Source organism: Urocitellus parryii, chromosome 5 (genome assembly GCF_045843805.1).
Source record: "Urocitellus parryii isolate mUroPar1 chromosome 5, mUroPar1.hap1, whole genome shotgun sequence".
In the NCBI taxonomy this organism is placed as follows: Eukaryota; Metazoa; Chordata; class Mammalia; order Rodentia; family Sciuridae; genus Urocitellus; species Urocitellus parryii.
This window is the reverse complement of record NC_135535.1, coordinates 30,898,613-30,919,587: the sequence shown is the minus strand read 5'-3', so window position 1 is coordinate 30,919,587 and position 20,975 is coordinate 30,898,613. Positions and strand designations below refer to the sequence as shown.

The window sequence follows — 20,975 nt, the reverse complement described above, 5'->3', positions numbered from 1 at the left end:
TGTTGCTTTGGGGGTGGGGAAGAAAATTCTTAAAGGGGACAAGCAAGGGGAGGGGCCCTGAGTGCATGCTTGCTGGGGAGACCAGTGGATGGAGCAGAGTGAAGGTGGGAGAGGACACAGAAGCAGGGGCCAGATCAGGCTGGCTCCGTATGACAGAGAAGGACACTTGCTTTCAAGCTGGATGAGATGGGAAGTCATTCTAAAGTTTCACACAGAAAGGTGAAAGAATCTCATCTGTGATCATAAAAGATCACTGGCTACGGAAGGGCCCTGGGATCCATCAGGAAGTCTCTATTGTTGAAGAACTTTAACCAAGTTATTTATTATTCCAAACTTCAGTTGTGGGTGGAATCTTTTTTATTTAACATTGTTTTAGATGTTGATAGACCTTTATGATGTTCATTTATATATACGTGGTGCTGAAATTTGAACCCAGTGCCTCCTCACACATGCTAGGCAAGTGCTCTACCACTGAGCCACAACTCCAGCCCGTGGGTGGTATCTTAATTGATGTGTGCTTCATGTAATGGTACAGACACGGATAGTTGTCCCCTGCCAAAAAAATATTGTGTCCTTCTTCCTTAATGAATCACTTTGCTAGTGTTGCCATTCAGATTACCACAGACCAAGTGATTTAAACCACAGAAATTTATATTGTCATCATTCTGGAGGCTAGACATCTGAGATCAAGGCATTGTATTGGTAGGTCTGGTTACTTCTGACACCTTTCCTGGGCTGTGGATGACTGTTTCCTGTGTCCACATAGTCAGTCCTAAGTGTGTGTGTGTGTGTGTGTGTGTGTGTGTGTGTGTGTGGTAAAACAGAGTAGCCTCATAGTGTAGTATCACAGTGTAGTATCACAGTGTAGCATCACAGTGTAGCATCACAGTGGCTGAACATCTGGGCTCTGAGGCTCAGCAACCTGAGTTTGAATAGTAGCTGCTTCTACTTGTAAACTGTGTAAATGTAGAAAAGTTTGTTTAAAATCCTCCTTCCTTCTTTCTTCTCTTTCTTCCTTACCTTCCCTCTCTCAGCTTCCTCTTCTTCTGAAAAAAAGAGTTATGGTGATACCTACTACATAGAGTTATTTTGTGTAAAATACATAGAACAACCCTGAGTATAGTAGATGCACAATATATGTGACCTACTGTTGACTGTTGACATAGAATTCATTTTTGTTTAATTAGTTGTAAGACTTTGAAGTTCAACATTTAATTTTTCAAATACTTTGTCAGTATGCAGCACTACACTTCTCCATAAAAAGCAGAAGCCGGAGCCCATTATGTGAGAAACTCTAAATATTTTTAAAAAGAATTGTAGTATTCATTGGCCCTAAGTAAAATATCGTGGAGCTATAAACCATAGATGTGTGAGGTTAAGACACTGAGCACTTCTGATGTTTTAAGCACTGGAGTCACACAAGCTATTTTTATTTTGTAAACCATACTTTTCTGTGGCATTTAACTTTCTGATAAGAGAAACAATCCTGAATTATTTTTCCACATTTACCACAGAATCAAAATTCCAAATCAAACCAACAGTCAATTCTGTGCTTTTTGTGTGTTAGCTTTCATATGTTTTCTTGTCCTCATGACTCATCTTTTCCATTGTCAATTAATAGCTATGTCCTCCCTCTTGCTTTTATTCTCCCCCAAGCACCCACATGCCTGTGATGGACTGACATGGGTTCATCTTGCATCTGATGCTGTCTGGTGTCGTTGCTCACTTCCTGTTTAGCTGCGGCTCCAACCCAGAGTGTGCATACCATTCCCCAGAAGCTGCACACACTAGGCAGATTTCACAGTCCACACAATTACCGATCCTTTGTTATTCCTTAACCCCAAAGTCCAAAGGTTCCTCTGCTGACCCTTTGGGCCAAGGACTAATCCGTCGATCTTGGCATTTTAGGAGTAATTTCAGAGATTCAAGTGTTTCTTCTCATCCTAACAGTAAAATGGAATGTTACTAATAATTATCTCAAGGTCATGGTGTAGATGGAGTTTGGGGTCATCCCATGTTATCCTTACACTTCTCTGAACCTTAGTAGGAAAGGATTCAGTATTCCAAACTCAGAATTATGTGTACTGTTATGGTCTCTCCTGTTTCTCTCAGTTATTTCTGTCCTTGAGCTTTAAAAATGCATCATTTTACAGCCAAAGTCATCATAAAATTTAAAGTTATAGTACCATTATAATATTCAACAACTCATAGAAATTTTAATTTGGTTTGAGATTTAAAGTCATGGTAATAAAAGTAACTTAAGGAAGTTAATTTGTATTAAATTTTTAATGATATTTATAAGCCAATAGTTTCATCCTGCCTATAAACCCAACTGAAATGTGACCAAGTGTCTGTGTATGTGTGCAAGAGAGTTCATGACCCAAACTTCAGATGACCCAACCATAGAACTTGTAAATAAATTTTGGGACATGGCACAAGGGACTGTTGTTACAGCCAAGAGAATAAGCAAACTACGACTCAACTTCCCCTGATCTCAGGAATGCCCATGACCATTCAAACGCCCTTCAAGTGTGAGGAAGGCCAAGGTGCAGTGCAAATATTGTGACCTAAACAATGTGCTGTTGAAGTGCTACTCTTGAAAAATTTTCCAGAAACTGATGACCACATACTAGCTGCTAGCTCTTGCTGTTGTCTCCACAGATGCTGACACCCCCTCCATTTGCTCCTCTGTAAACCCACCTCTGCATTTTGCTTTGCCCCCCTGGTTGCCTGTGGCTTCTTCTGGAAGGGAACTCTTCATCTCTAATTCTTGTCAAAACACTGTGCACACCTAAGGTGGGCTCCTTGGTCGACTGGCATTGTTCCCCCGGGATCAACAACTATCTGTGTGGTACTATTTAAGTTTCTCCTCCAGTGCCTTTTCATAGGGTTTCATCTGCCCGCCTCACAGGCAGCCCATTTCAGCTTTGCCAGGAGCAGCTGGTGAGGTATCTGGGATTTGTTATCATCCATTGTTAGGGACGACCAGCTGAGCACAGTTGGGAGGTGGCCATGAAGCTTTGATGCAGCAGAACTGGCTGTGCTTCAAGGACTTGATGGCTTTCTCTTGCCATTTGCTGTCGTTTTGATACTAGTGAATAGGGTGGACCCTCCTGTGGACACATGTGCCACAGCAGTACTTTTTTTTCGTCTTCACTCTGATTACACGGTTCTCGATTCAATTCATCGCTTGCCCAGACAGGAACTGCCTTCACTTACTTGTGCTGACCCTTGACTCTATTTTACACCTTGAAAAAATAGTCAGAGGAGTTATTCTCTTTCACTCATAATTTATGTTTGCTTAACAATATCATATACCTTGATGTTTATCATGGATTTTGTAAGCCCTTGGAAAAATAATTCTATAAAGAAAATATTCATCGAATGGGTCAAGTTTTGCAGTCCAGTGATAATCTGTGCTGAATACCTTCTTTTCAGCCTAATGAAGCAGTTATTCTAAGTAAATATAAAGCTTTTATATGAAGCACAGACATTCTTTTAGATTGCTAATATATGGTCAAATAACCTGAATTTATTTTATACTAGTATTCAGAGAGTCTTTAGATTATCCAACAGGTTGACAATCAACATTAAAAAAGCTTTTCAATTTCTAATTGATTCTTCCTCTTATTTAGTTGTACTGATAAGTACTTGTAGTAAATATTTCGTGGCATTACTTGATTTAATTCTCATTAAAAAAACCATCACCAAGACAATATTATTCCTGGTTTTGAGGAATTGGGCCTCAGACAAGGGATAGATAGAGTTCTCACAAGAAATACCTGGTAGATCTGTGATTTAAACATGGGCCTGCTGATACCAAAGCTAGTGTTGATAACCATGTTCTACCTTTCAGAATTACTAGTTCAGGAAGAAAATGTGACTATTTTAACAATTCTCTCAAATCTAGAACAAGCCAGAGTTATTTTGCTGTCTGAATTTATAGTACATTTGGATTATTAAAAGGTTAATTTTGAAAACAAATTCATTTTATCATACTCAAAATACCCTGCATTTGATTTTATTTGCATTTTTTAAGTTAATTTATTTTTATTTCATCTATCCCCATACCTATTAGGCAGTTATGCTTAAAGTGAGGTTCTTTACCTGAGGATCTTCTGAAATGTTTATTAAGATTCACTTGAGCTAGTGTAAAGAAATTTGCACTTAAAACTAAAAATGAAATTATGATTTTTAAAAGCACCAAAATTCTCCTTTTGGATAGTTTTGCCATGTCTGTGTCATAGTTGATATTTCCTATCTGTTCCTTAAAGATCTTGATCCATAATCTTAGTGTAACTGGTTCTCTGAGAAGGTTCTCTCCACTTGTCACTAGACCTGTTCATATGAAATCTGGTTCTTCTCCATCAAGGCACATGATGAGACCACATATTGCTGACTCCTTGGAATTCTATGTATCCATTGGTCAAGTGTGTTAGTCAGCTTTTTATCTCTGTGGCCAGAATCCCAACAAGAATGACTTAGAGGAGGAAAAATTTATTTGGGCTCATACTTTTAGAGGTTTAGTCCTTGGTTTTCCCTGCCAGGGCCTGAGTGATGCAGAACATCGTGGTGGAAGGGCTTGGTAGTGGACTGCTGCTCGGCTCCTGGCAGGGAAAGCTGGGGGCGGGGAACAGGGTAGATGAACACGTCTAGGGCATGTCCCCAGTGAAACACCTCCTCCAGTCATGCCCCACCTGTCTCCAGTTACTATCCAGTTAGCTACTATCCAGTTAGTCCATTCAAACTAGGATGGACTGATTAGGTTACACCTCTCACAATCCAATCATTTTACTTCTGAATATTCCTTCACTAATGCAGAAGTTTTGGGGGATAAGGTTTCATATCCAATCCATGTCACCGACGACAGTTTATGGAAGTCGTGCATGCTCCCTTTCCTGGCTCCAGCAAACGTCTACAGTCTGGGTAATAAAAGCTTTGTTAACCTGGATTCCTGCGTAAATATGGGATGGAACAGAACCCACAGTTGATTCACATGGATCTAGCAAGAGCGAAGCCTAGCACGATGCTAGTTATCTTCCAGCATTCATTCCATATTTATTCTTTAGGTTTAGAAACACCAATTTTTAGTCGGCCACATTACTACACAGATAAAGAATAAATTCTTCAGTCTACATTGAATGTAAGCATATAGGGATTATTATAATTTACTGTGAAATACAGGTGGGAATTTATCTTATTGCTAATGAGCATCCCTAAAAGACAAGGGTGTACTCACCTTTTTTTCCCCCCTTTCAAGATTCCTGGGAATTAAATATAATGTCTGGAGCTTCAGCAACCCTTTTATCTATGATGTAAGTTTTAAGACATAAGTCACAGTCATTAGAGCAAGATGATGAAAGGATCCTGGACCACTAATAACTTCTGTACTGCCCTGGGAAGCTTACCCCTGGGTTTATTTTATATAAAAGAGAAGTAAACCTGTAAATCACTATTTTTCAGATCTTTATTCTCTACTATCTCACATATACAAAGCAGTATGATGCTTGCAATTACTTAGAAGCCAAGACTCTGTCACTATTGTATCAATTGGAAGCAACATAATCCATAATTCAGGGCATTTTCTCCACTTGGAAAGAGGTGATAGTGGGTACCATGTCTCCAATGTAGGTGAATTAATGCAAGTTTTGTAGATTACAAGCCTTCTCAAAGTGGGATATGATGCCCGTGCACATCAGCCAGTCTTATAAAATGATACTCTGCATCTTCTGAACCACTTTGCCAGCTCACCAACTCTCAGGCCAATACACTGGTCAGCATGTTGTCAGAATAGATGGAGTTTATGAAGTATGGCTGGCTTCTCTCAGAAACAGCTGGAGGAATGAATTTTGTGAACCCACTGAAGACCGTAAGCATGCTGTACAGGAACTTCTAACCAGCTGATAAGTACATTTATTTTTGGTCCTCATTTATTTCTTGCAAATTCATACTGATCAACTGAACATGTTGCTCTTTCATGCCACTCTTGTAATCATCCGTTGTTTTAGAATCCTGCAGTTGTTCCGGAGATTTAGCATTCAAAGTTTAACACCTGGGTTTTACATTTGAGGAAAATAAGCCTTAGCAGCAATGAGAAATTGAGAGGCACCCCTAGGGCACCCCCACTTTCCATATATCACTCTTTTTTCTAAATTGTTCTTCCCCCAAAAGTCATTTTAGATTTCTTTCCTCTACTTGAATTTGAATCAACTTACTCAGCATTCAGATGAGATTATTTTGAGTTAACTCCAACTTTTGCATTGCTGTCCAGAAATTTAAAGAAAAAAAAAAATTGACTCTTCCTGATGTGACCTTCTGAAGCAAATGCTTTTTTCAGTAGTCTCCTCTTGGAGCATTTATTCTCTCCCAACCAGTTACTTCCCTCCTGCTTATAAGTGTACCTAGGTCTTTCCTATTTTTCTATCATCTATTATTTTTAATACCTTTATTTTATTTATTTGTTTTTATGTAGTGCTGAGGATTGAACCCAGACCCTCACACATGCCAGGCAAATGATCTACCACTGTGCCACACCCCCAGCCCTCATCTATATTTTTTAATGTAACAAGAATCTATTGAGTGTTTGAGCTTTCAAATCCTTCTTCGTCTTCTGGGAAGCATCGTTCAGAGATATTTTTGCATATCCTCTATTGCCTTAGAACCTTTCTATTATTATTATTATTTATTATTTTGTTATTCTCTGACATCCTTTACTCCTTACCTCCTTTCTTCTTATTGATATGAAATACCCTTATCTGTGCAGGGACTAGCATAGTACTCTGCATCTGCTGAGTGTTCTTTAAATTTTTTGAATGAATAAATAAAGGAATATAATAGTCAAATAATTGTAAACTGATCTGGCTTCTCATTAAATATCCTTAACCAGGGGACAGAACCGTGTGTGCAAACATAAACGTAAAGGAGGTACTCAATAGTTTCTATGTGCTCACTAGACCTGTGCAGTAGTCTCTGTTCCAAGTTTGACCTCAGGATATGCAAGGCACCCCGTGGGCCACTCATGTATTCACAAGGGTAGGCAAGGTATTATCCTAACAGAGACAAGCAAAGATGTGACCTCTGTTGTCACACAACAGGTTAGTACCAGAGCAAGGACTGGATCTTCTGTTTTCCAACTCCAGAGTCTGCACTCTCTATCCCTTTACCACGCTGTGTTAACCCAGGCCTAACAAATAGATTTGGTACTCTACCAAAACAAACAAACAAACAAAAAAATTGTTCTGCGTCCTACCCAAAGGACCATTTCCCCAAAACATCTTCTTTTCCAACTTGCATGCTGAATGACTGAAATTTTTGTTATTCAGTCACACTCTTCAAAGAAGGCTTTAGAAAACTAGAAAAAAAATTAAAATCACGAATGTGCCACATAATGATGTAAAACATAGAATCACATAAAACTCTAAGCAACCACTGACACTGGGACTCAAAATTATGTATCAGATAATATAATTGATCTTCTAGAAGACTTGAGGAAACAGAACATGAGACAGCAAGTTGAGTTTTGAGATGTTAAAGGAGATCATCTCAAACTGCTGAAAATGGAGGAAAGAAAACTGAGTCAGATGTTAACCCTGCAGGATATTTGAAGAAAAAGGAAGATTTGAAATTTTGACAGAGTAAAAAAGAACTCAATTTGTTACTATCAAAATATTCTATGTGGCTCAGCTACCTCCATCTTACCTGATAGTGACAAATTTTATTGTATTCATTTTATTTTAGCTTATATATCACACTTTCAGTGATGTCATTAGGGTCGGTAATTTCTTTCTCTAGCTCTAGCTGTCTATTTTAAGAGCATAATTCAGACAGATCCCTCTTAACCAGAAAGATTAATCTCCAATTTTACAGTATAAGTCCAATAGGAGAGCTATGCCCAATATATAGAATTCTACTTCAGCAATTACTTTTATTAACATCAAATTTTGCTTTAAGACACATCCTTGAGGCCTCATTTCCTGAATGAGAGCCAACCTCCAATTCTTACTGCCTGCCAACACTGTGTTTTTTTAACTTATAAGTTTATTATAATAAAGAAAAATTAGTTTAAGCATTTTTTTGGTAATCCCTATGTATGGACCTCATTTACATGTTTAATAAAGATAGGTGGTGTCATTTGTCATTGTAATCAGTTTTGATCTTATGAGCCTTTCAATGAATTTCCTTCTCTCAATTGGAGGAAGTTGTACATGTGCTTTAGACATGAATCATCTATTTTTGTTAGCAATTCACTGCTTCTACAAATTATGAATTGGGGTAAAGAACTATGGAAAATATAAGCCTGCTTACTCTGGATGACACATATACTCAAAGTGGAAAAATGTTAAGCGAACAGCAGTCAATTCCATGTATTTGTGAGAGTGATTTCATCAAGCCTTTCTTTGATCCATTGGATTTTAAATCAATTCATAGTTGTACAAGATTTACTTGGCCTGAGGCAGTGCACTTTGTCTGGAATCCTCATTCAGAAAATAGTCCTGTGTCCTCAGTTGCCTAATCCTCAATCCCTTAGAAACATGCCCCCGGAGGGCAGGTTTCTTACTGTTTCTCAAAGGCGGCAATATATTAAAGTCTAGTATGTTCCCATGATGGGACAAAAAGGATTGACCAGGTTAAGAGGTACGAGGAAATAGCTGCATTCTAGGCATCAACATTGATCTGTGTCTTTGCTTTGACAGCTGGAAATTTAAAATTGTTTAGAGTCAACACTGATTCCAACCATGGGTTTGTCAGCCTCTACTCCTGCTGTTGCAGTTCAGACCTCAAGTGCTTCAGATCACCAGACAGCATCACTGCCTTCAGGATGCCCAGTGCATGAAGGGTAAATTAAAGACTGTCCAATGAATGCAGAACCCTCTTGTCCAACCTGTGAGAGCAAAACATACTCTGTGCCTGCCCACCAAGATCGTGCATATGAGTATGTGGAGTGTCCTGTTACAGGCACGGCTGCTAAGAATAAGGAGAACCTGGATCCTTCAGATCTGATGCCACCACCTAATCAAACACCAGCTCCAAATCAGCTCGTTGCATTGTCTACTGTCAGAGGGGAGTCATCCATTCCACAAGCAGATTCAGAGAAAAAGTGGGTTTATCCTTCCGAACAGATGTTCTGGAAAGCAATGTTAAGGAAAGGGTGGAAGTGGAAGGATGGGGATATTAGTCAGAAAGATATGTATAATATCATTAAAATTCACAAGCAGAACAATGAACAGGCCTGGAAGGAGATTTTGAAGTGGGAAGCTCTTCATGCTTCGGAGTGCCCTTGTGGTCCATCTTGATCTGATTTGGAGGGAAAGCAAAACAATATTCACCAAGAGCAAGAATTCGTTCCTGGATGGGGTATGAGCTGCCAATCAACAGGCACAATTGGATCATCACCGTTGTGGCACGGAATTTGGATATGTGATAGATTATTAGGATGGCGGTGAAGTCAACAAGGACTACCAGTTCACCATCCTGGACGTCCGCCATGCCTTGGATTCGCTTTCAACAGTACGGGACAGAATGAAAGTTGTTTGGTGGCTCTGGACATCATAACCACTGTTTTGTTTGTGATGCAAAGTATAAACTATTTTTTTTTCTGAGAAATACATTAAACTATTTCCCCAAACTGAACTGCACTCATGATGTAACGGGAACTTCAAGAGGGTCATACACTTCATCCTCCACTTAGCAAAGGGCCCCTGCTCCATTCAGTTTTGAGCTGCATTTTGCCTTGCGGTTTATAGCAAATAGTTCTAAGTTTTCTTCCCGTTTGGTTTAAGTGGGAAATAGTCCCTCAGTTTGTCCGTTAGCTGCAATATTGCCTATGCATTTCATCTAGAAAAGTCTGAAAAACCTCTGAAAAAGAGTTTTTAGAAAGTGAGGAAGGCGTTTTTCTTACCATTTTCTCAGGAATATTTGAGAGTTAAAACCTGAAAGCCAGTGTACTGTTCATGAGCTTTTACCTGGTCAAATATTTTAACTAAAATCATTTATTATAAATAAGCAATACCTTTTTAAAAAATAGACTATTATTTCTGAAGTCCCTATAATTTAGTAGAGACCCTGAACAAAATGCAAAGCCATACCCTTGCACTCCAGCAAGACTAAGGCGCGTCTTGGCTCTCAATTCTTATTTATATGCATTTTTCAGACTGGGCCTTGTTAAAGAAGTTTCAACTCACCATGAGGTGCTGATGCATATGCTTTGAAACAGACATTTTAATTTTTAAAATATTTTCCTGTTGTTCTGATATGTAACTCTGCTCCCCCTAAACAGGTCTCTTCATTGTCCCTGGAATTTCAAGTTATCCCAACTTTTGCATCCCATTCCTTCCTCCATTGGAAGCCTTCCTCCTGGTTGGCTTAATCCAGATTTAAAAGTCTGGCTCAAGTCACAGTGCCAGTGATTATATTTAGCTGAGTATTAACATTCACAAGAAGAGTATTTTTCTTAGATGCAGTTATGTTTGCATTAATTCACTGTCTCAATTTTTATGTTTTAAGGAAGCTTTAAGCTTGGTGTCGAAATTCCTTGTATCAGTTACCTTAAAACTGACTGTTCTAATTATAAGAGCATGTTACAAATGACTGTTTTTTCAAGTGTTGATAATATTAAATCCTTTAATTAAAAAAAGAAAGAAAGAAAGAAAATAGTCCTGTGTATCCATTCCTTTCAATAAAACTGAGTGGCAAGATTAGATCCACAAGACTCTCAGTATGCATTCTTTGGGTGCCAGCAGTTACACTGATTTCAGATGAATTTTAACTTTTATTGTGCAAGGTACTGTCATAGAAAGGTAACAGGATATCCAAATATGGCTTTTCCTGTCCGGGAAGAGTTTAGGCCAAGGCCCCAAAGCTGAGAACAATAAATGCCAAGTACTCCCACAGTTAAAGCAAGATGGACATTTGTAAAGGAAGTAGGGACAAAAATGACTCTGCCAGCACTGGTTCAGACTGTGCCAAAGAAGAATTCAGTAGGAGGCAATTCATAGGAGGGTGACTTAGTTTTGGCTGTTACAATGAATGAGAATAGGCTGGGTGGCTTAAACAGCAGATTCAGGAGACTGGAAGTCCGAGATTAAGGGGCAGCATGGTCAGATTCTTGGTGAGAATCCTCTTTCTGAATTCCCGAGTTTGTTTTTGCATGGTCTTTTTTTTTTTTTTTTAATATGATGCCCAAACCCAGGATTGAACCATTCTTCTTTTTAAAAGGGCATTCATCCCCCATCTCACCTCATCTACACCTTGCAAAAGTATACCTCTAAATACCACAACATTAGGGATTAGGGCTCCAAACTATGAATTTCTATGTGACACATTCAGTCCCTAACAGTGAGTAAGGTCTCCCTTGAAGTCTGCTTTTGTTAACCTTCTAGGGCATAAGGCTCATATAGCCCAGAACATGGACCCACTACAACCTGAATGCATTAGGAAAAACCAAATTGCCTTTCCACACCTGAGAATGTCTTTAAAAGCTATGGCAGCTTCTGAAGAGTTTACCCAACAGTAAGGAAGAATAAACCAATGGAACGAATTTAATGGGGGATGTTGAGAAACTCAGTTGCCTTTTCCTTGGGGCCTAAGGACTGCAGCTCAGTGAAGTGGTTCAACTGAAGGAGCTGGAAACTCTGTGGCTGTCAAAAATTCAGTATATGACACACTGATATTTCATACTGCAAAGACCCTGAGATGAGGAAAATTCACTTGTAGAAGCTGCCTATGGGTTTCAGAAGCCCAGATAAACTATTCCCCAGAACATTAGAGCTGAAAAGAATCATTAGAGATTGAAAAGAAAATTTTGTGTTTAAATAGAAAATAGTGGGTATCAAACAATCAATATTTCTCATTCTGAATATTGTCTGGAAATAAACAAAAAACAAACAAACAAAAAACATCAGCAGTAGAGTAAGGGTTATTTTTCCTGTTGCTACTGTAACAAATTTAAATGTCTCACAGTGCTGAAGGTCAGAGGACCAGTGGACTCATCTGGTTCCTCCAATTTCATACCTTGAAAATCGTGGTGTTCTCTGAGCTATCTTCCTCCCTCTGGGGGATCTAGGAGGAAATCTCTTTTATTGCTTATTTAGGATGTTGGCAGAATTCAGTGTCTTCAAATTACAGGACTGAAGTACTGATTTAGCAAGGGACCCCTTCAGTTACTTTGATTTTATATTTTTAGTTGGGAATATCTTGGTCCTTGTGTTGAGTCCCTTTCTTGAAGTTGTGTATACATTCATAAGTATGTAATATCTGATTTTGCTTACCGATTTAATTTTTTAAAAAATTTTCTGGACAGATGGTCTCAATTCTGCCAATGGCTCCTAGGTAGGCCCAACTTACGAATAGTTTGGTCCACTCCACCAGATCTCCCTTCACTTCACTCTTTTCTCCTATAATGGCATAGTCTTTGGATTTAGATCTCACCCTGAATCCAGGCTAACATCTTCTCAAGATTCTTTACTATTTACACATGCGAAGACCATTTTTAAAATAAAGCCACAGTCACAGGTGCCAGGAGTTTGGACTTGCACCTCTCTTTGGAGGAGTCACTATTTGAACCACCATACCTAATGAAGTATTTGAGGGTGATCAGGAGATTGTGTTGGCAACTTATTCCCAAATGGTTTAGGGAAAAAAAATCCCTATTTTTAACATACTTGCAATATTTATAAGTTTGAAACATTTTCAAAATTAGAAAGATTAGAAACAAATTAGAGCTCTGTTACATAGTGGTTAATAGAACAGATAGCCGTGAGATTATTCAGGTTTGAACTCTTCTACTTATTGTCCACGTGAATTTGGGCAGGCCACTTAACCCATCTCAGTCTCACTTCCTTTGTTTGAAAAATTGCGATAATAGTATTTACTTCGTAGATTTGTGAAGATCGAGATAATTGTGAAGAGCTTAGCAAAAAGAACTTAGCCTTTAGCAAACAGTTAAACAGTAAAATCAATTATTTTTACATATTATCATTATATGCTCATCAACAGCATTAAAATTGTCTAACTTTTATTCAATAGTAGAAAATAAGAGATGTGCCTTCGGGCTAATAAAAAAATTTTAACTTAGCAGACCAGTAAGACTTGTTCTTTCTACACTAGTTTACCAAAACCACACATGCTTGCTTTCCTCTGGTTGCATTTAATTGTGTCATGTTTTTCAGCATGGGATTTGTAGTGTTTGCCCTTTAAATTTCTTGATATAAACACTCAAAGACCTGAAGATTCTTAGAAGTCCAGCCTTATTATGGTGGTTAAGTAAACGTCTCTAATATTGGTTGTTGTATCATGCAGGAGGTGTTCAGATACAAGTTATAGGGTAAAACTAGAGTTCCTTAAACAAGTAGAAACTCATCTGTCTTACATGGAAAGAAGAAGTAGTCATTAAATCCTGCTGAGGCAGTTTACTGAGGTCAGCAAGGACAGTCAACATCATTAGCTTTTGTCCTCCTCTCTATTGCCACATAGTCACAAGATGGTAACAGTGCATGGAGGTTTTTAGGTCTACTCTTAGGCATGAAGAGAAGAGCTCAAAAAGAGCCACACCAACTGTTTGTGAAAAGAACAGCACTTCTTAGAAATCTGTATCCCCATCCTTTCTGTTCATCACCTTTAGAAGAACTGTACATGAGACTCCAGAGATAGGTCCCTGTGGGTACTGTACAGAGGAGAGGAATGGTTTTACTCAAATTCAGATAAGAACTGGGATTGAGATCTGCTGTCCTTATGGGGCTACACTTGGCATGTTAGTCAAACTTATCTGGGTTTCTATTTTCAAGGAAGAATGGCAGGGGATGAATATGTAGGCAATGGGTGGCTTGTCATAATTAGCCATGGTCCCTTAGCCAGTCTCCTCAGCTGAAAACCCATATTTCTGAAAATGCATCACTTTAGTGCCAGGTCTTTCTGAAAACATCGACCTAAGATTCACCAGTAAAATTGTTTCTAATTTGTTTAATATTAAAACAATTATAAAACATGGAGAGAAGTTACTGTATATTGTTCAGATGTGAATATAAAATAGAAATTCAGAGAATCCTCTTTTGTTGAGGAGGAGCTAAAAACTCCTAAAAAATTAGTCCCATCATAGAACTGTAAACTTTTAACTTTGAAAAGAAGGAAGAGTTTTTCATCACATGGGAGATGAAATCCAATCAGAGGTCATGGGTGGAGTCTGTACTTCTGTCTCATGATCAGGGAAAGACTGAAAAGTAAAATACAAATCCAAAAGCAGTTCATCCTCACAACATATGATGATCATCTAGTCCTGCTCTCAATGAAGGTATGAAAGCACCAACCCCCAGAGAGAGAAGTCAGGCATGTCGACAGATGTTGTACAGTTGGGCAGCACAAATGGGCCTCAGACCTCCTAACCCTTATCTAGTGTGCTTTTCTCTGTATCCCTCTGAGACGGAGGCAGTCCAACACCCTGGAAAAAAGAATGTGCTGAGCTGTCTTAATTCTCGGTAAGAAAAGAACAGAAAGGAAGCAAGAGAAATTCCCAGGAGAAACTAACCTCCCAGCAAGAAAGAGAAGACCAGAGATGAAGGTCTTGATATCACAGATGAAGACAGAAAGAATATTGCTGTGAATGTTTGGTTTTATGTAACCAGCAAGTCTTCAACCCTAGCTGGTTCTCTTCCCTCTTTCTCTCTTGCTTCCTATTTTGACTTATTCAGCATCTGTTTTCTAACTGGAAAAATAGGGTATAATGTGAATGCTTTTAGTACAAACTAGGTTTTAAAATATTTCTAGGGGCTGGGGTTGTGGCTCAGTGGTAGAGCGCTCGTCTAGCGTGGGTCAGGCCCTGGGTTCAATCCTCAGCACCACATAAAAATAAATAAATAAAAATAAAGGCATTGTGACCACTTACAACTAGAAAAAAAATATTTCTAGATTGTGTCCACAAACAATCAAAATTACGGTTCACAATCTACTAGGAATCAACTATCTCACAATTAGCTCAATGCAACTAGTTTTTCTTCCAGAGTTGGAATGAATTTCTGAGATCTTAGAACAGTACTAAATGAAGTGGTTGGCTTTTGTGTAAGGGCTGTGATAGTCAACAAATATTTGTTTTTAAACATCTGAATCAGCTTATTGTTGTGAGACGCTTGCACAATGGGACAAATAGAAATCATAACAGATTTCTAGGTTTAAATAGCAGCATCCAGAATCTCATTTCAGATTCAATCTAAGGCTTGTTCATTGAGTAAAATGGTGAACAGAACTGCTCACACTTAGAATATCATTACCTTTTCAATGCCTAAAAAATTATTTAAATGGAATATTTGTAAGTTAAATGCATCATATATGGCAATATCACTAAATATAAACCAGTGTATAAATGTCTATGAAAATGTAGAATTACAACTCAATAGCTTATGAGTTGCTAAAATGAGCATCATTTTTGATGGGCAGTAGAAAATGGCAATAAGATTCACAAAGGGTTGCTTAGAAGTCTATGGTGAAAACAATAATTCATTAAGAGAGAACTAGCAGGAAGCATCTCCCCCAACCAATCTTTGTATTATGTCTTTTGATTCTCAAAGAAATACAATATGGCAATTTTTATTAATCCCAATTAGCAAAAATGGAAATAACTCAATAACTTTTTCAAGATCCTACAATTGATAAGTGGTGGAGTCAAGATTTGAAGGTAGTTTTGTACAATTCCAAAGTCTGTGTAACAGAGTCCTGTTACCCATGGCAGCAGAGCTAAAAATCTAGTGCTAAAATTCTCTTCTTTATGTAGATTTGTGGGAGAAATCTCCATCCTGGTTTCTAGCCAGGAATCATTCATTGAAGGCATCCTGAGTAGCTGGGATGTTTAAATTGAAGACCACTCTACGCACATCTTCTTATTCTAGTAATCCTGTTACAACATTTAGCATTAGATTTCTGAGCCATATTTTACAAGGTCAAGAATCGATACCTTTTTTTTTTTATCAAACTTCACTTCTTCCTTTTCATTAATTATTTCTCTTGTTCTGCAATTTGTTCCTGTGATTGATTCATTCTCTTTCTCTCTCTCTCTCTCTCTCTCTCTCTCTCTCTCTCTCTCTCTCTCTCTCTCTCTCTCTCTCTTTCTATATATATATATCTTTGTCCACAGTTCCTGGTTCCTTAATGAAGGTCATGGAAAACTATACTCTCCCCTCACCTTTCTCTCTTGGAATTGGCCATAAAGATAATTATCTGAACGACTTTGGTAGCATATCATAAGACCTTCATTTCAGAAGGAATCCTGTTCCATTCCTTGGAGGAAGGACTGCTGCTCAGAGAGGCCAATAGGAATTTAGACAGAAAGGCCTTGCTTGGTCCCCCTCCTCAGTCTCTTACGGTTTTGTCCCATCACATTTCCATCCTATTGTCCATACTTTAGTCACACCTATGCAAGGAGGTCTCCGTAAAAACCTCAAAGGACAGGGCCAGAGAGCTTTTATATAGCTGTACACATGGAGGACGAACATGGATTCACTTGCATTCCAGGAAGGTGGCCCAGCTGGACATGGGAAGGAGGGTGGCACAGCTGGACTGGGAATAGAAGCTCCTGTGCTTGGGATTCTTCCATCAGCTGACATATTTCTTCATCTGGCTGCTTAGTTGAATCATTTAATATGTTGTTTATAGTAAACCAGTGAATGCAAGTAAATGTGTCCCTGAATTCTATGAACTACTCTAGCAAATTAATGAAGCCTAAAGAAGGAGTGGTAAAAACCTCAATTTGTAGCCATTTGTCAGAGGTTCCTGAGGCCGGAATTGTGACTAGTGTCTGAATGAGGACCATCTTGTGGCAGTGAGCCCTCAACCTGTGGGATCTGATGCTGTCTCCAGGCAGGTAATATTTGAATTGAATTGAATTAGAAGCTTCCCAGCTGATGTTCACTGTATAATTCTGACATTTTGAGCTCACAAAAGTGTTCTGCACTATGAGTGTATAGTAGGAGAAACTGAATGTGAGTTGCATTTTTCTTCTAAATCACCAGAGTTCCATTTTCACAGATAATTATTTTATGTTAGTTTATTTTATTGCATGGTTATAAAGTAACTGCTTTAAATCTGACCCATAACAAGGTATAATATGAAGAATGAAATAAAAACCCAAATAGATAATTCATAGAACATGAACTTTAAGAATGAGGCATTAATTTAAAATTAAACTCATAAACTCTGAAAATGTATATAATTTAGTTATATTGTTTCCTTCATTGTTAACATTTTGTATTTACCTGCTATGTATGAGGAGAGCAAGGAAGGAAGGAATGGATATTCATTCATTTTTTTCATGACTAGTCGTTTGTGTTATTATTATGCAAAATCTGAGGTATTATGCAAAATCTGAGGAAGAAAGGATGACTGAGACATCTTCCCACACATCATAGAAATAAACACAGTGGACCATCCTCATTCATGGTTTCTGCATCTATGGATTCAATCTACTGTGGTTCAGAAATATTACATTGCTGCTTACATATACTGAATGAATAGTTAGACCTATAATAAGTTGTATATACACAGACCAGATACAGACTTTTTTTCCCTTGTCATTGTTCTATAGACAATATAGTATAATAAAGTTACATAGAATTTGCATTGAATTAGGTATTATAGGTTATCTAGAGATGTTTTAGAATACATGGGAGGAGGGACTTGAACATTTGTGGATTTGGGCACCTGCAGGGATTCCTAGAAACAGTCCCTGCAGACACCAAGGGATAACTGTGTATGATTTTTATTTGTCAACTCTATACCCTGATAAAAAATAAAAAATAAATTTTATAAAAACATATCCCCTATCCTTATTGATAACTGCTATAAAAGGTGATTAGTGCTATATTGGAGATAAATAAAAGACATTCTGAGATTAATGAAGTAAAAGGACAGAAAGTTTAGCTTTTGATATCAAGCAGACCTGGACTTAAGATGATTGTTAATTCTATTCTTTTATGTCGAATTGTTGTAAAAAAAAATTACCACATGTTGGGTGACTTAAAACAGCAGAAATGTATTCTCTTCCAGCTCTTGAGTCCAGAAATCTGAAAGGAACTGTCACATGGCCGATTCCTTCTGGTGGGTCTGGTGGTCCCATGCCTCTCTCCTCATTGCTAGTGTCTCTGACAATTCTTGGATTGTAAATGCATTGCTCTGATCTCTACCTCTGTAATTATATGGCCTCTTTTATTTGTCTTTTCTTCACACAGCCTTCTAATAAGGATACCAGTCATTGGATTTAGGACCCACAATTTCATTATGATCTCATCTCAGTCAATTGCATCTGCTATTTCTAAATAAGGTCTCATTCTAAGTATCTAAGTAGACATAAATTTGGGGGTACACTATTCAATCTAGGACATTCACTTATTAGTAACTTAGATGATTCAATTAAGAACCCAATTTCTCTGTTTTATCCACTAAATGGAGATGAGAATAGTAGCTATCCTTTAAGTTGTTGAAATGCTTCAACAAAACAAATAACAGTATTCAGCATAGCGCTTGGCACATAAAAATTGCTGAAAAAATGCTAAATTGTAGTAGTTCTGAGTGCTATAGTCCAGTTCATTCTTGCAGGGAAATGTTTTGTTAAATGGTATTTGGGAAGTGTACCAACTTCACTTTTCAAAGTCTATGTTATTTATCTGGCAGAATAGTTTAGATTACTTCTAAAACTTTTTGGAGGAGAACTGTTACATGATAGCAAAAATTATCTGAGAAGTATTGATGTGCCAGGTGTTTTCCAATCTTTAGGATGTGAAAATCACCTTCCCCAAAATGGGCACATGAAAATTTGTCACTTAAATTGGTGTTTAGAGGGAGGTAGTGCACATTTGAGACTGTGAAGCACAGGAGAATCTCTGAGGACAATGTTTGATTGTTATTTCCTATTAACATGAGTAGATCATAAAGGGGCCCTCTCCTCTCCCTCTCCTCCCTGACAGGCAGGTGCAAGGGCGGAAGATACGCGGGCCAGCCAAGAGATGATGGTGGTGGCACAAGGTTTCTCCCACTCTGTGGGCTTTCTTGGCAGAGGCTTCTATAAATCCTGGTCCTTTAATCCCCTGATACGGGGACTCATCTCCAGCTGGCAGCTGACAGTCTTCGCAGGTAGGAAGAGCTGAATCTGCAAGGTCCCCCAGGGGATGCAGCTCAAACTCCTGTAGGACTGATGGGGCTGTAATCATAGCCCCAGCAGGGCCTGGGCCTCAGCTGTGGCTGGAAATTGGCAATTTCACAAGCCATCCTGTCATCTCCATTAGCCCTGACTGGCCTTGTCCCAGCCTTTCCAGCCCTGGGCATTGGATTGAACTCTTATGTCATTCTTTGAGGCACTGGGCCTGCCACTGGTGCATATCCATGGCTTCTTTTGCCCCTTGATGGAAGGTTCTTACAGCATGGGGTACATTGCTTGGCTAAACATGCCAAGACCTCTAGGCCATGAGCATTACTGAACGTGAGGATGTGTTAATGTTACTCAGTGTCAGACAGTGAGTGAGTAAGGAGGAACAAGAAGAAAGTAATACCACTCATCACCCAAGGCTTTGGGATGCTGCTGAGCAAGGAGGGACCACAATGACTGGTGATCACACTGGTCAACATTTGGATTATCATTGGCAGAGTTGCCACTGTGATATGTTGGCCAGAACTCAATATCAGACAGCGCCGTTGTTGTTCAGGAGGTGCTTGTGTTAACCAAACCCTTGGGAACTCAAGTTGCTGTAAGGGCCCAATAGAGGCTGGATAATCCTGAAAGATGGAATAAGAAAAAAAAAATGGTGGTCTATCAGGAAGCTCTGATCAGTGTGGCTATCCTAAACAGAACTGCCACTTGACTAATGCACAGTGTAATGCCCATGCAGCCACAGATATCACAGGCTTTGGCATACTTGGGCATTCTCAGAACCTTGTAAAACAACAGAGAAAGGAGATGTCTTTTGGCATTCATCAGCAGCATTGTGGCCAAGATGGCTACCATCCACAAGGCCAGTGGGCAGTTTGGACTTCTTCCAGGAATCTCAGCCGAAACCTCCAGGGTATTACTGATTTGTCTACTGAGAGAATAGGTGGTTTGCTTTTGTTCTGCCATCAAATCTTCCAAGGGTTGCCAGGCATAGATTGTTGGTATTGTGGAAAAGGGGAAAAGGACTGCCAAGAAAATTGCCAAGCCTCGAGTTACCGAAATCCTGCCTAGTGGGGTCAAGGCTACCAACGTTCTTTACCAGGACAGTTCCAAAATTTCCACTGAGTTTATTTTGTAAGATAGAACAGCAGATGTTGTTGAGATCTTAGATCCTTAGTACACAATCAGACAATTCTCAAGAGTTGATTTTAAGAAATTTCCTAAGAAGGCAATACTGCCTGCAGGGGTTCCATCTGTCCATTCTGGGTGACTTGCATGAGCCTATCGAAAACTGCCTCTACGTGCATTCCAAGGCCAAGAATAATATTTTGAATTTTGAGGGGATGTCTGTTCATCTCTTAGATGGATAGGGAGCAGAAAAATATGGGTTTTTTCCTTTCCAAAGCAGAATGAGGGATTTTTTTTGTGCTGGGGTAATTATTATTATTATTATTATTATTAGCACGGGAAATAAAATTATTTATTAAAATTACATTGAGAGAAAAAACAGCAAATTGCAAAAATAAAATAATTAGATCAGAAGCAGTGGATTTTGATAGATACTGTTGATAAATCTACATTGTTAAAACAGATTCTATATTTGCTGGGAACAGTGGTGCATGCCTATAATCCCAGCAGCTTGGGAGGCTGAGACAGGAAGATTGTGAGTTCAAAACCAGCCTCAGCAAAAAGCAAGCCACTAAGCAACTATGCGAGACCCTGTTTCTCAATAAAATACAAAATAGGGCTGGAGATGTGGCTCAGTGGTTGAGTGCCCTTGAGTTCAATTACCAGTATCAAAGAGAGAGAGAGAGAGAGAGAGAGAGAGAGAGAGAGAGAGAGAGAGAGAGAGATT

At 38.7% G+C, this 20,975-nt stretch overlaps 2 pseudogenes; both read left to right on the top strand.

Annotated features, from left to right (window-relative positions):
- The first annotated feature begins 8,735 nt into the window (after positions 1-8,735).
- LOC113189951 (holocytochrome c-type synthase pseudogene) lies at positions 8,736-9,552 on the top strand (annotated as a pseudogene).
- A 6,921-nt stretch (positions 9,553-16,473) lies between these two features.
- LOC113189577 (selenide, water dikinase 2-like) lies at positions 16,474-20,258 on the top strand (annotated as a pseudogene).
- Positions 20,259-20,975: the final 717 nt, after the last annotated feature.